The sequence below is a fragment of the Crocuta crocuta genome, unplaced genomic scaffold, assembly GCF_008692635.1.
Source record: "Crocuta crocuta isolate KB4526 unplaced genomic scaffold, BGI_CrCroc_1.0 scaffold204, whole genome shotgun sequence".
NCBI classification, from domain to species: Eukaryota; Metazoa; Chordata; class Mammalia; order Carnivora; family Hyaenidae; genus Crocuta; species Crocuta crocuta.
In genome coordinates this window covers 2,149,800-2,166,050 of record NW_027529603.1, presented here as the reverse complement: position 1 = coordinate 2,166,050, position 16,251 = coordinate 2,149,800, and the positions used below count along the sequence as shown (strand labels likewise).

Below are 16,251 nucleotides of genomic sequence, written 5' to 3'. Positions count from 1 at the left end.
TCCCTTGCTCACATTCTGTCTCTCTCTCAAAAATAAATAAACATTAAAAATTTTTTAAAAATACTTTTTGGTTAAATGTCTTAGTATTTATATTAAATAGACTACATAAATATTGCTTATTTTGTTAATGAATATACTAATTATGTTTCCTTTTTTTATACAAATTTTGTTTTCCTAGTACTCAGTTTTCTCATTATCTGGTTTTATATATACCAATAGTCTCTCAAGCGTACTTACCACAAAGTCAAAAATCATCAATCATTTGCAATTCTTTGCACCATGCCCCACCCCCACTTTCTGGGCCTACTAAAGTTGGTGGGGTGAATTGGCTTACTTCCTCTGTCCTCTTCTCTCAGTGCTTAAGTTGGGTGTTACTTCTGCTCTGCTATGTCAGCTACCAGTCCTCCATTTGATTTCAGTCAGCTAGAAACTTGTTGATACCTTGTATGCATTGCCTCTCATTCTTGTCATCTTCAATAGTTTAATTTCTTTTTCTTTTAATGAAACTTTAGGTTAGAGAGAAGACAAACAAGTATTTTGATCCACCATGTTTAACTGGAAACCCAAAACCTTAATTTTAAACGTATGATAGGATATGCTCCGTTCTGTCATTAATATTTGCAGGTATTTATATGAAGATCTCAAGCTATTTTTTAAAATATTTTATTTCTGAGAGAGAAAGAGAGAGAGACAGCATGAGCAGGGGATGGTCAGAGAGAGAGGGAGATACAGAATCTGAAACAGGCTCCAGGCTCTGAGCTGGCAGTCAGCACAGAGCCCGACCTGGGGCTCAAACCCATGAACCATGGGATCATGAGGTCAGACACTTAACTGACTGAGCCACCCAGGCGTCCTGAAGATCTCCAGTTTTTAACAGCATATATAGTTGTTTCTTGATGTATTTTTGGCATGTTATAGCTATTGGTCCATTATTGTGAGCATAATTCTGTGTAAATTGTGCACTGAAATTGCCTTTGTCAGATGATTTCCTTTATTTTGTATGGAGGAAATTTGCTAGAATGAGTCCTAGAAGTTGACTACAGAATGAGGCAGAACTCATTCCAAAATTCAATGAAGGTTATCAGCAATGCTACATAAATCTGTTGTGAAAAAGTGTGTTTCTTGAGTGATAAACACCAAAAGAATGCTCCACAGCAGAGAAAAATGAAAATGCTGTTGGTGGTGTAAAAAAAAAAAAAATCAGTTAGTAAAATGGATAATAACAGGAGATTTTTAGCAAATATATAGCAAATTTGATAAGTTTCCTTTCAAAAGTCATTTCAACATATAAACAGTATAAACAAATTATTATTTTTTTCTTTTGTTCTTTTATAGTTTATTGTCAAGTTGGTTTACATATAACACCCAGTGATCATCCCAACAAGTGCCTTCCTCCATACCCATCACCCCCCTTCCCCTCTCCCCCACCCCTCTTCAGCCCTCAGTTTGTTCTCAGCATTCAAGAGTCTCTAATCGTTTGCCTCTCTCCCTCTCCCCAACTATTTTTCCCCTTCTTCTCCCCCATGGTCCTCTGTTAACTTCCTCCTAATCCACCTATATGTGCAAACATATGGTACTTGACCTTCTCTGCCTGACTTATTTTGCTCGCATAATACCCTCTAGTTCCATCTATGTTAAACAAATTATTAATGAGACATATTTCACCCTTTTTTGGTACTGTCTTCAAAATCCACTGTATATTTTACACTTATAGCACATCTGAATTCAGACTAGCCACATTCCAGAGTGCTCAGTAGCCACATGTGGCTAGTGATTACCATATGGGACAACACAGAACTAAATTATGAAGATGGTTGCAAATACTGTAGGAGAACAAAATTCCTCAACATACATTCAATAGTCACATTATGTTCTCAGATGGCTCTGGGCCAAGCATTTCCTTCCTTTATGATTGAGGTGACCTGGAGAGCAGCTTGAGATGATAGAATTTAAATCTACCCAGGGTCAAAATCCATACATGCTCCTGTTGGTCTGAGATTATTCCCTTTTCAGTAAGGACTACTGACTAAAAATCAACTGAGGAACACATTTACTTGACATTTTTAAAGAAGAAAATATAGAAAATATTGTAATTTCTGGATACACAAAATTCATTAATTTAATATGGAAAATCATATTCATATATAATGTCTGCAACTTGCCTAAAGAGGGGAGAATAACAATTGAGTCCAGGCCCCTTATTCATCTCTTCTCTTTCAGCATCAGTGCAGAGGGAAGAAAGAGGAGCAGAGAACATTTGCAGCCAAGAGGAAGCATTTGCCTGTTCAGTCCAGAGTTCTCAAGAGTTAAACTTAGCCTCTCCTTTCCATGAAACTCATTCAGGTCTACAATCTCTGAAGATGTCAGCTGCTACAGCTCATCTCTCTCTGAAAACAAAGCTTTCAGCAGGGAAACTCATAGGAAGGAGTCAGAACCTAGAATGTTTTGGGGTTCTCCACTAGACCCACCCAAGGGAATGAAAGAGAGAGCTGGCCAGTGAGTCTGACCCACTAGGTGGCGGTGTGAGGTTCAGTCTGGAGGATTGCCTTTTAGGTCCTGATTTGGGACAAATTGTTTAACTTTCCTAAGGCTCATATTCCTTGTGGAGATACACTTGGCCTGCATCCTTCACAGCATGGTTGTGAGGATCTGATGGGATAAAGTATAAAGCATTATTCCATACTGGAGCCTGTCCATTTTCACTGACTGATCTTGTATACTAATGCTTGGGGCTCTCAGAGTCTAGTGTCCCAAGAGCTTCCTCCAAAGGACCATTTTACTCAGCCTCCTAGAAGATCCCTTTGTTCCTTCACCAAATGTGATCAATTTTCCTGGTGTCCCAGGTTGGACAGCTTGTCAGAAAGGAGCTCATACGACATGGGACCTGCTTGTTTCTTGGAAAAGCAGGTACTGATGAATCTTCTTTTCTCCTGTACCTCTGTTCCTAGCATGGCCTATGTGATTCCAGGGCCCCAGTGCAGCTGAACTTGCATGGGAGGGTAAACCTACAGGGAATGGAATATGAAAGAAAACCCTTGGTTGAGAAATGAAAGAAGTGTTGGAAAGCCTGTGTTGTAGGGGAATGTGATTCCTGCCAGGCCTGCTGGGCCACCGGTCCCTATTCTGCTCTCAGATGCAACTTGTACTTCTTGTCTTGTGTGGCCATCTGGGCTAACTTCTTTTTATTTTTTTTATTTTTAATTAAAAAAAATTTTTTTTGAGAGAGTGCACAAGAGTACCAGTGGATGAAGGGAAGAAGGAGAGGGAGAAAGTAAGTATCTTAAGCAGGCTTCACACCCAACCCAGGTTTTGATTTCATAACAGTGAGATCATGACCTGACCTGAAATCAAGAGTTGGACCTTAACTGACTAAGCCACCCAAGTGCCTCCCACCCAAAAACAGGCTAATTTCTTAATGAGGTGGCAAGATCCCTGCTGGGAGGGTCATGATAGAGTAACTGTAGAAGCTGATCTTCTGATGTTTAGGGAGATTGGGGAGGAGGCTGCTCCTTCTGTGTGACTTTGGCCTCCACAAATCCTCTGTCTGAACTCCATCTCTCTCTTTGGCCCTCACTCTCTCACCAGACCCCTTAGAAAAACCAGTTGAGAGCCCCTCTGTGTGAGCCCTCTCACACTGTCTTATTTATCATCCTTTCATCCTGAGCATTCTACAGAGGCTCATCTTCCCATAGTGTACACCATTGTAGCCTTCTTCATTGTCTCCCTTCCTTTTTTAAAAAAATTTTTAATAGTTTATTTTTGAGACAGAGAGAGACAGAGCATAAGTGGGAGAGGGGCAGAGAGAGAGGGAGACACAGAATCTGAAACAGGCTCCAGGCTCTGAGCTGTCAACACAGAGCCTGAACACGAGGCTTGAACCCACAAACTGTGAGATCTGACCTGAGCCAAATCGGACAATTAACTGACTGAGCCACCCAGGCGCCCCTGTCTCCCTTCCTTTAATTGTATTCCAACTTCCCAGTGGGCCCTGGGCTTATATCACTCTTTTCATTCTCATCACTGGTCTTTATGCAATTAGAGAACACTCTGGCATTTGCATCCATATTTTCACTGACTTATTTTACTCATTCACTGATATCTTTACCTGCTCCATCTTTGGAGGTCTCCTTGCCTTTTTATTCATCATGCCTTTTTAAAAATTTGAAATCCTTTTATTATTTTATTTTTTTAATTTAATTTATTTTAAAAATTTACATCTAAGTTAGCCTATAGTACAATCTATTTCAAAGAATAGATTGCTTAATGCCCCTTGCTCATTTAGGCCATCCCCCTCCCACAACCCCTCCAGTAACCCTCTGTTCTCCATATTTAAAAGTCTCTTATGTTTTGTCCCCCTCCCTCTTTTTATATTATTTTTGCCTCCCTTCCCATATGTTTATGTGTTTTGTATCTTAAACTCCTCATATGAGTGAAGTCATATGGTATTTGTTTTTCTCTGACTGACTAACTTCACTTAATATAATACCCTCTAGTTCCATCCATGTATTTGCAAATGGCAAGATTTCATTCTTTTTGATTGCCATGTAATACTCCATTTTTTATATATACCACATCTTCTTTATCCATTCATCCATCAATGGACATTTGGGCTCTTTCCATACTTCGGCTATTGTTGATGGTGCTGCTATAAATATTGGGGTGCATGTACCCCTTTGAAACAGCACACCTGTATCCCTTGGATAAATACTTAGTAGTGCAATTTCTGGGTCATAGAGTAGTTCTATTTTTAATTTTTTGAGGAACCTCTGTACTGTTTCCCAGACTGGCTGCACCAGTTTGCATTCCCACCAGCAGTGCAAAAGAGATCCTCTTTCTCCGCATCCTTGACAACATCTGTTGTTGCCTGAGTTGTTAATGTTAGCCATTCTGATGGGTGTGAGATGGTATCTCATTGTAGTTTTGGTTTGTATTTCCCTGATGATGAGTGATGTTGAGCATGGCTTCATGTGTCGGTTGGCTATCTGGAGGTCTTCTTTGGAGAAGTGTCTATTCGTGTCTTTTGCCCATTTTACTGGATTATTTGTTTTTTGGGTGCTGAGTTTGATAAGTTCTTTATAGATTTTGGATGCTAACCCTTTATCTGATATGTCATTTGTAAATATCTTCTCCCATTCCATTGGTTGCCTTTTAGTTTTGCTGATTGTTTCCTTTGCTGTGCAGAAGCTTTTTATTTTGATGAGGTCCCATAGTTCATTTTTGCTTTTGTTTCCCTTGCATCCGGAGACATGTTGAGTAAGAAGTTGCTGCAGCCAAGGTCAAAGAGGTTTTTGCCTGCTTTCTCCTCGAGGATTTTGATGGCTTCCTGTCTTACATTTAGGTCTTTCATTCATTTCAATTTTGTTTTTGTGTGTGGTGTAAGAAAGTGGTCCAGGTTCATTTTTCTGCATGTCACTGTCTCATTTTCCCAGCGCCACTTGCTGAAGAGACTGTCGTTATTCCATTGGATATTCTTTGCTGCTTTGTCAAAGATTAGTTGGCTATACATTTGTGGGTCCATTTCTGGGTTCTCTATTCTGTTCCACTGATCTGATTGTCTGTTTTTGTGCCAGTACCATACTGTCTTGATGATTACAGCTTTGTAATAGAGCTTGAAGTCCAGGATTGTGATACCTCCTGCTTTGGTTTTCTTTTTCAAGATTGCTTTGGCTATTCAGGGTCTTTTCTGGTTCCATATAAATTTAAGGATTGTTTGTTCTAGCTCTGTGAAGAATGCTGGTGTTATTTTGATAGGTATTGCATTGAATATGTAGATGGCTTTGGGTAGTATTGACATTTTAACAATACTTGTTCTTCCTATCCAGGAACAGGGAATATTTTTTCTTTTTTTTTTTATGTCTTCTTCAATTTCTTTCATAAACTTTCTATTTTCAGTGTATAAATTTTTCACCTCTTTGGTTAGATTTATTCTTAGGTATTTTATGGTTTTTGGTGCAATTGTAAATGGGACCAATTCCTTGATTTCTCCTTCTCTTGCTTCATTGTTGCTGTATAGGAATGCAACCAATTTCTGTGCATTGATTTGATATCCTGCAACTTTGCTGAATTCATGGATCAGTTCTAGAAGTTTATTGTGGAATCATTTGGGTTTTCCATATGGAGTATCATGTCATCTACAAAGAGGCAAGTTTGACCTCCTGGATGATTTGGATGCCTTTTATTTCTTTGTGTTGTCTGATTGCTGAGGCTAAGACTTCCAAAACTATTTTAAATAACAGTGGCAAGAGTGGACATCCCTGTCTTGTTCCAACCTTAGGGGGAAAGCTCTCAGTTTTTCCCCATTGAGGATGATATTAGCATTGAATCTTTCATATATGGCTTTTATGATCTCAAGTTATGATCTTTCTATCCCTGCTTTCTTGAGGGTTTTTGTCAAGAAAGGATACTGTATTTTGTTAAATGCATCTATTGAGAGGATTATATGGTTCTTGTCCTTTCTTTTATTGATGTGATGAATCACATTGATTGTCTTGATGGATTTTGAACCAGCCCTGCATCTAGGTATAAATTCCACTTGGTCATGGTGAATAATTTTTTTAATGTATTGTTGGATCCAGTTGGCTAATATCTTGTTGAGGATTTTTGCATCCATGTTCATCAGGGAAATTGATCTATAGTTCTCCTTTTTAGTGGGGTCTTTGTCTGGTTTTGGAATCAAGATAATGCTGGCTTCATAGAAAGAGTTTGGAAGTTTTCCTTCCATTTATTTATTTATTTTTTGGAACAGCTTCAAGAGAATAGGTTTTAACTCTTCCTTAAATGTTAGGTAGAATTCCCCTGGAAAGCCATCTGGCCCTGGGCTCTTGTTTTTTGGGAGATTTTTGATTACTAATTCAATTTCTTTACTGGTTACAGGTCTGTTCAAATTTCCTATTTCTTCCTGTTTCAGTTTTGGTAGTTTATATGTTTCTAGGAATTTGTCCATTTCTTCCAGATTGCCCATTTTATTGGAGTATAATTGCTCATAATATTCTCTTAGTTTTTTAAAAATTTTTTTAATGTTTTTATTTTTGAGAGAGAGAGAGACAGCATGAGCAGAGGATGGTCAGAGAGAGGGAGACAGAGAATCTGAAGACAGGCTCAAATTCTGAGCTGACAGCTCAGAGCCTGACATGGGGCTCGATCCCACAAATGGTGAGATCATGACCTGAGCCGAAGTCGGACGCTTATCTGACTGAGCCACCCAGGTGCCCCAATACTCTCTTATTATTGTTTTTATTTCTGCTGTGTTGGTTGTGATCTCTCCTCTTTCATTCTTGATTTTATTTATTTGGATCCTTTCCTTTTTCTTTTTGATCAAACTGGCTAGTGGCTTATCAATTTTGTTAATTATTTCAAAGAATCAGCTTCTTGTTTCATTGATCTGTTCTACTGGGGTTTTTTTCTTTTGTTTGTTTTTTTGTTTTGATTTCTGCTCTAATCTTCATTATTTCGTGTCTTTCGCTGTTTCTGGGTTTTATTTGCTGTTCTTTTTCCAGCTCTTTAAAGTGTAAGGTTAGGTTGTGTATCTGAGACCTTTCTTCCTTCTTTAGGAAGGTCTGGATTGCTATATACTTTCCTCTTATATCTGCCTTTGCTGCATCCCAGAGGTTTTGGGCTGTGGTGTTATCATTTTCATTGGCTTCCATGCACTTTTTAATTTCCTCTTTAACTTCTTGGTCAGCCTATTCATTCTTCAGTAGGATGTTCTTTAGTCTCCAAGTATTTGTTATCTTTCCAAATTTTTTCTGGTGGTTGATTTCAAGTTTCATAGCATTGTGGTCAGAAAATATGCACAGTATTATCTTGATCTTTTTGTACTTGTTAAGAACTGATTTGTGTCCCAGTATGTCATCTATTCTGGAGAACATTCCATGTGCACTGGAGAAGAATGTATATTCTAGTGCTTTAGGATGAAATGTTCTGAATATATCTGTTAAATCCATTTGATCCAGGATGTCATTCAAAGCCATTGTTTCATTGTTGATTTTCTGTTTAGATAATCTGTCCATTGCTGTAATTGGGCTGTTGAAGTCCCCTACTATTATGGTATTATTATCAATGAGTTTCTTTATGTTTGTGGTTAATTGATTTATATATTTGGGTGTTCCACATTTGGAGCATAAATGTTTACAATTGTTATGTCTTCTTGGTGGCTAGACTCCTTAATTATGATATCATGCCCTTCTTCATTTCTTGCTACAGTGTTTATTTTAAAATCTAGATTGTCTGATTTAAGTATGGCTACTCTGGCTTTCTTTTGTTGGCCATTAGCATGATAGATGGTTCTTCATCCCCTTACTTTCAACGTGAAGGTGTCTTTAGGTCTAAAGTGGGTCTCTTGTAAACAGCATATAGATGGATCTTGTTTTCTTATCCATTCTGTTACCCTATGTCTTTTGATTGGAGCATTTAGTCCATTGACGTTTAGAGTGAGTACTGAAAGATATGAATTTATTGCCATTTTGTTTCTTGTAGAGTTGGAGTGTCTGGTGGTGTTCTTTGGTCCTTTCTAGTCTTTTTTGCTTTTGGTCTTTGTTTTGCTTTTGGTCTTTGTTTTTGTTTTTGTTTTGTTTTGTTTTGTCTTTTCTCCCCTCAGAGAGTCCCCCTTAAAATTTCTTGCAGGGCTGGTTTAGTGGTCACGAACTCCTTTAATTTTTGTTTGTCTGGGAAACTTTTAATCTCTCCTATTCTGAATAACAGCCTTGCTGGATAAAGAATTCTTAGCTGTATATTTTTTTCAGNACCCTATGTCTTTTGATTGGAGCATTTAGTCCATTGACGTTTAGAGTGAGTACTGAAAGATATGAATTTATTGCCATTTTGTTTCTTGTAGAGTTGGAGTGTCTGGTGGTGTTCTTTGGTCCTTTCTAGTCTTTTTTGCTTTTGGTCTTTGTTTTGCTTTTGGTCTTTGTTTTTGTTTTTGTTTTGTTTTGTTTTGTCTTTTCTCCCCTCAGAGAGTCCCCCTTAAAATTTCTTGCAGGGCTGGTTTAGTGGTCACGAACTCCTTTAATTTTTGTTTGTCTGGGAAACTTTTAATCTCTCCTATTCTGAATAACAGCCTTGCTGGATAAAGAATTCTTAGCTGTATATTTTTTTCAGTTCAGCACATTGAATATATCCTGCCACTCCTTTATGGCCTGCCAAGTTTCTGTGGATAGGTCTGCTGCAAACCTGATCTGTCTTCCCTTGTAGGTTAAGGACTTTTTTTTCCTTGCTGCTTTCATGATTCTTTCCTTGCCTGAGTATTTTGTAAATTTGACTATGATATGCCTTGTTGATGGTCGATTTTTGTTGAATCTAATGGAAAGTCCTCCAGTGCTTCCTGGATTTTTATGTCTGTGTCTTCCCCCAGGTTAGAAAAGGTTTCTGTTATGATTTCCTCACATAACCCTTCTACCCCTTTCTCTCTCTCTTCATCTTATGGGACCCTTATGATTCTGATCTTGTTCCTTTTTTAATGAATCACTGATTACTCTAATTCTTAAATTGTGCTCTTTTCCCTTAGTTTCCCTCTTTTTTCCTGCTTCATTATTCTCCATAAGTTTGTCCTCTGTATCTCTGATTCACTGCCATGGCATCTATTCGAGATTGCAGCTCAGTTGTAGCATTTTTTATTTCATCCTGACTAGCTTTTGCTTCTTTTATCAATGCAGAAAGGGATTCTATTCTATTTTTTACCCCAGCTAGTATTCTTATTATTGTGATTGTAAATTCTGGTTCAGACATCTTTTTTAAAAAATTTTAAATGTTTCTATTTTTTTCTGAGAGAAAGAGAGGCAGCGTGAGCAGGGGNATTACTCTAATTCTTAAATTGTGCTCTTTTCCCTTAGTTTCCCTCTTTTTTCCTGCTTCATTATTCTCCATAAGTTTGTCCTCTGTATCTCTGATTCACTGCCATGGCATCTATTCGAGATTGCAGCTCAGTTGTAGCATTTTTTATTTCATCCTGNGAATATATCCTGCCACTCCTTTATGGCCTGCCAAGTTTCTGTGGATAGGTCTGCTGCAAACCTGATCTGTCTTCCCTTGTAGGTTAAGGACTTTTTTTTCCTTGCTGCTTTCATGATTCTTTCCTTGCCTGAGTATTTTGTAAATTTGACTATGATATGCCTTGTTGATGGTCGATTTTTGTTGAATCTAATGGAAAGTCCTCCAGTGCTTCCTGGATTTTTATGTCTGTGTCTTCCCCCAGGTTAGAAAAGGTTTCTGTTATGATTTCCTCACATAACCCTTCTACCCCTTTCTCTCTCTCTTCATCTTATGGGACCCTTATGATTCTGATCTTGTTCCTTTTTTAATGAATCACTGATTACTCTAATTCTTAAATTGTGCTCTTTTCCCTTAGTTTCCCTCTTTTTTCCTGCTTCATTATTCTCCATAAGTTTGTCCTCTGTATCTCTGATTCACTGCCATGGCATCTATTCGAGATTGCAGCTCAGTTGTAGCATTTTTTATTTCATCCTGACTAGCTTTTGCTTCTTTTATCAATGCAGAAAGGGATTCTATTCTATTTTTTACCCCAGCTAGTATTCTTATTATTGTGATTGTAAATTCTGGTTCAGACATCTTTTTTAAAAAATTTTAAATGTTTCTATTTTTTTCTGAGAGAAAGAGAGGCAGCGTGAGCAGGGGAGGGTCAGACAGAGAGGGAGACAAAGAATCCAAAGCAGGCTCCAGGCTCTGAGCTAGCTGTCAGCACAGAGCCTGACATGGGGCTCGAACCCATGAACCGTGAGATCATGGCCTGAGCCAAAGTCAGACGCTTAACCAACTGAGCCACTCAGGTGCCCCGGGTTCAGACATCTTGCTTGTGTCTGTGTTGATTAAGTCCCTGGCTGTCATTTCGTCCTGCTCTTTCTTTTGGGGTGAATTCCTTCATTTTGTCATTTTGAAGGAAAAAAAGGAATTAATAAGGTAAAAAAAATTAAAATTAAAAAATTAAAAACAACACACACACACACACACACACACACACACACACACAAATTAAATCAATGATGCTAGATCCTAGCTGTGTTTTGGTCTGGGTGTTGAAAGGAGATTAGAGAAAAAAGGGGAGGGGGGGAGGAAAACTTTTGAAAATTTGAAAAAATTAATACAATGAAAATAATAAAATGAAATGACTGAAGTAAAGTAGAAATTAAAAAATTTACAAAAAAGTAAAAAGAATATAGTAGAAAAAATGGAAATATTTTTAATAAAAATTGAAAACAAAAATAAATTTTTCTCTTTCTGTATTTAAGAAAAAGAAAAGAAATGGAATAGGAAAAAAAGAAAATTGAGTAGATAGGCCAGCAAACAGACTGAAATATGATTGAAATTACATTGTTTTCCCCAGAAGTCAAACTGTGAAGCACTTTATAGTCCATAAACTAAGCAAGTGGTGAGACTTGTGGTGTTCCTGAAGAGCTAGGTTGGCCCAGTTGGGCGGGAGCTTAGTGCAATGGCTCTGTTCTCCATGAGATGGCACTGCTTAGCTTACTGGCATGGATTGTTGTGGCGCTTGTACGTGTGTATGTGCATGCGCAGTAGGTGTGAAAACAGCATCACCCAGCTACTGGGTCTCTAGTATTAGAACTCTATTCTCTGCGATCAGCCATCACGCACCTGTCCTTTGTCTCTGGCTTCTGTCCACTGCCTGGTTTTACACTGTCCGTGACCAAGCCATCAGGTTGCCAGGTGGCACCTCCCTCCTGAAATTTATCTCAGATGTGGCTGTGTTTCCCAACCTCTCACTTCTGAGGGACTGTGTTTTTGACCCCTTCTGACCCTCTGTGGGAGGGTCTCACCGAGCAATGGCCAGGTGCCAGCCACACCCAGGAATATTCATGGGACTGTGCTGCTGCTGATGCCCAGAGACTGCAACTGGGTGCCAGCCCACCCCAGAAAAAGTTCACGCTATCGTGTAGCAGAAGCATTTCAGCGATTATGGAAAATCACAACCTACATCTGGCACTAGGCTTCACCCTTAGTGACCTTGTTCCAGCAATAGCGAACGTGATTGTTCTCTGGGGTCTGCTGGGACCTTTGCCTATGGGTGGCTGCATAGCCTCTACCAAATTTCCTCTCCTTGTGTGCCCCAAGGACACTCTGGACTTCACTCTGCTCTTGGAGATTTGCCCTTCCCACCAGAGCACTGCCAGGTATTGTTCTGCCGAGTTTCAGGCTCTGTACTCCCCCTGTTTATAGAGTCTTAATGGAATTTAAGCCCTCTCCTTTCTCCTTTCTCCCTTTTTTGCTCAGTCCTTGCAGCTGTTTCCACTTTTCCACTTTCTTTCCAGCTGCTTTTGGGGGCATGCTTTTCCTGTACTCTCCCCTGTCCCTGTCTTCCTGTCTGCAAGCAAAAACAGCTCTCTGCCCTCCACAGCTTCTCCCTCCCCCAGTTCACCTCTCCACGCTGCAATCCTGCTGAGTTCTGTGGTTCAGGTTATGCAGATTGTTGTGTTAATCCTCAAATCAGTTTTCTAGGTATGCAGGACAGTTTAGTGTTGATCTGGCTGTATTTCATGGACGGGAGACACAAAAACTTCCATGCTGTTCCTCCATCTTGGCTCCTCTAATTGTGCCTTTTTTGACTCCACATGACTTTCATCTTTGCTCCTGGATCTCTGATACTAGACCTACCTCTTCCCACCAAACTTTTTGCTTTTCACCCTCAAGACTGGGCTTTTCTTTGTAACCAGTCTTTTTATTATTCTCACCACAAGGTGCCTTTAGTCACCAGCCCTTTTTGTCACTGAATTCCACTTTCTTATTGGACTGCCTTTTACCACAAACACTTGCCTTTTCTCCTCTTCCTTCAGAGCGTACTCAGATCTTGTTCTCCAGTTAGATTTTGTTCTGGACCATATTACCTTACCCAACTTCACCTTTTCTCAGGACACTAACCTCTTACTCATGGTTCCTTCTTACTCATTTAAAAATATATACTTTAAAAATAATTCCCATACTATAGAATTCACCCCTTTAAATTGTACAATTCCATGGGTTTTAGGTTGTGTGATCATCACCACTGTCTAATTCCAAAACATTTTCATTGTCTCAATAAGAGGTGTACCCATTAACACACTCCTTATTCCTCAACACATAGCATAAGATTTTGAAGTTTCATCCATGTTGTAGTATGTATCAGTACTTCATTCCTTTTTATGGCTGAATAATATTCCATGTATGAATATACTACATTTTGTTTCCATTTATCAGTTGGTGGACATTTGAATTGTTTCTGTCTTTTGGTTATGATGAATAATGCTTTTCTAAAAATTCATGTATAAATTTTTGTGGGAATGTATGCTTTTATTTCTCTTGAGTGTGTACCTTGAAGTGACATTGTTGGGTCATATGATAATTCTATGTTTAAAATTTGTCTTTTTTTTTTAAGTTTATTTATTTATTTTGAGAGAGAGTACAAGTTAGGGAGGGGCAGAGAGAGAGGGGGATAGAGAGACAGACAGAATCCCAAACAGGGATCCCTCCATGGCCAATGCAGGGCTCAAAATCACAAACTGTGAGACCATGACCTGAGCCAAAGTCAGATGTTTAACACACTGAGCCATCCAGGTCCCCCTCTATGTTTAAATTTTTGAGGAACCACAAAACTGTTTTCCAAGATGGCTGCACAATTTTATATTTCCAAGCAATGTACAAGAGTTCCCTAATGACCAATAATATTGAGATCTTCTCATATGTTTGTTGGCCATTTATATATCTTATACTTGGTACCATTTCTATTCAAGCCCTTTACCTATTTTAAAATTGGGTAGATTGTTGGTTGTTGAGTTATAAGAGTTTTTAAAATGTATCCTGGATACAAAACTTTTATAAATATATGATTTGCAAACATTTCCTTCAATTCTATGAGTTATCTTTTCAGTGTCTTAATAGTGTCTTTTGAAGAACAAAAGTTTTTTTTTAATTAAAACCTTTTTCAAGATGCACAAAAGTTTTTAATTTTATGAAGCTTAATTTATCTATTTTTTCCTTGGTTGCTCACACATTTGCTGTCATATCTAAAAATCCACTGCCGGGGCGCCTGGGTGGCTTAGTCGGTTAAGCATCCGACTTTCGCTTAGGTCATGATCTCGCGGTTCGTGGGTTCGAGCCCCGCGTCGGGCTCTGTGCTGACTGTCAGCTCAGAGCCTGGAGCCTGTTTCAGAGTCTGTGACTCCCTCTCTCTCTGACCCTCCCCTGCTCACGCTGTCTCTCTCTCTCTCTCTCTCTCCTAGAAATAAATAAAACATTAAAAAATTAAAAAAAAAATCCACTGCCAAATTCAAGATCATGAAGATTTATCCTTTGTTTCCTTTTAAAATGTTATGGTTTTAACTTATATTGGTCTTTGATTCATTTTGATGTTATTTTTAAAAAATCAATTTTTATGGAGATATAACTGAGATTTAATATTGCATTAGTCTTAGGTGTAGAGGTCATTGTTCTTATGATAAAATACACATAATATAATATTTATAATTTTAACTGTTTGTAAGTATACAAATAAGTTTCAGGCTTTAGACACATTCACAATGTTGTGTAATCATCGCCACTATGCCTAAGACTTTTCCATCATCCCCAGCATAAATTCTGTACCCATTAAATACTAACTTTCGCTTCCTGCCCCATCAACTCCAGCATCTGATAACTATTCTATGTTCTGTCCCTAGGTACATCATATTAGTGGATTCATATAATATTCTGTGTCTGATTTCACTTAGCTTAATATTTTTAAGGTTCATCTGTATTATGGTATTTATGAAAACATTTCATTCCTTTTTTTTAAAAGGTCCTCTAGGTTTAGTCTGTTGCTACAAATGGAAGGACTTCCTTTTTTTTTTTAAGTTTATTTATTTATTTTAAGACAGACAGAGACAGCATGAGTTCGGGAAGGGCAGAGAGACAGGGAGACAAAGAATCCCAAGCAGGCTCTGTAATATCAGCTTGGAAGCCAATATGGGGCTTGAACTCATGAAACCATGAGATCATGACCGGAGCCAAAACCAAGAGTCAGACTGAGCCACCCAGGTGCCCCAAAACATTTCCTTTTGATGGTTGACTTACATTCCATTGTATGTATATACTACATTTTGTTTATCCATTCATCTGTTGACGGACACCTAGGTAGTTTGCACTTTTTGGCTCTGTGTATAATGCTGCTGTCAACATTGGTGTACAAATATAAGTTCAAGTCCCTGTTTTCAATTCTTTTGCATATACCTGTGAGTAGAATTGCTGGGTCATATGGTAGTTCTGTATTTAGCTTTTAAAGGAAACACCAAACTGTTTTCCATAGCAGTTACACCATCGTACATTCCCACCAGCATGAGGTTTACAGTTTCTTCACAACCTGCAAACTCTTCTTATTTTCTGGTGTGTGTGTGTGTGTGTGTGTGTGTGTGTGTGTGTGTTAATCATACTAGGTTGAAGTGGTACCACATTGTGGTTTTGACTTGCAGTTACCATTTCCCTCATGAATAATGAAACTTTCCATGTGCTTATTGGCTATTTGTATACTTCTTTGAAGAAATGTCTATTCAAGGCCCTTTCTCATTTTTTAAAATTTGGATTTGTTGTTGTTGTTGTTATTGAGTTGTTTATATATTCTTGATATTATATATTATATATTCTTGATATCTCTTATCAGATATAGAATTTGCAAATATTTTCTCCCACTTTATGAGTCACTTTTAAGTGACTCCTTATAGTGTCTTTTGATAGTGCATATTTCTTAATTTTTCTCAATATATAAATTCATAAAAATTAACAAAAAATTATTTCTTTTGTTTCCTGTGCTTTTGGTGTCATATCTGTGAAGTTGTTCCCAAATCCACATCATGAAAATTTTCCCCACTGTTTTCTCCCCAGAGCTTTATAGTTTTAGCTCTTAAATTTAGGTCTTTGATCCACTTGAGTTAATTTTTGTCTATGGTATAATATTAAGGTCCATTTCTCAGTACCATTTGTTGAAAAGATTGCTTCCACTGAATGATTTGGAACCCTTTTCTTGTTTATCATTTTTATTTTATACATTTTAATTATTTCATTTTATACTTTTCAAGTTTGTTTTGGACCCAGCATGTCTTGGGGTTTTATACACTGACCAAATTGCTCTGCTAGAGACAGTCAAGTTCAGGAACAGTTTGCTTTCACATTCAGAAATATGGAATGCTTCATGAATTTGCATGTCATCCTTGCTCAGGGTCCAGGCTAATCTTCTCTGTATCATTCCAATTTAAGTGAGCATGGAACCCTTTTCAA

At 38.1% G+C, this 16,251-nt stretch overlaps 1 non-coding gene across 1 annotated transcript; it reads right to left on the bottom strand.

Annotated features, from left to right (window-relative positions):
* Positions 1–16,147: 16,147 nt before the first annotated feature.
* On the bottom strand, positions 16,148–16,251 carry LOC144229813 (U6 spliceosomal RNA). The gene has a single exon (XR_013334606.1). It is a non-coding gene; the product is annotated as a U6 spliceosomal RNA (small nuclear RNA).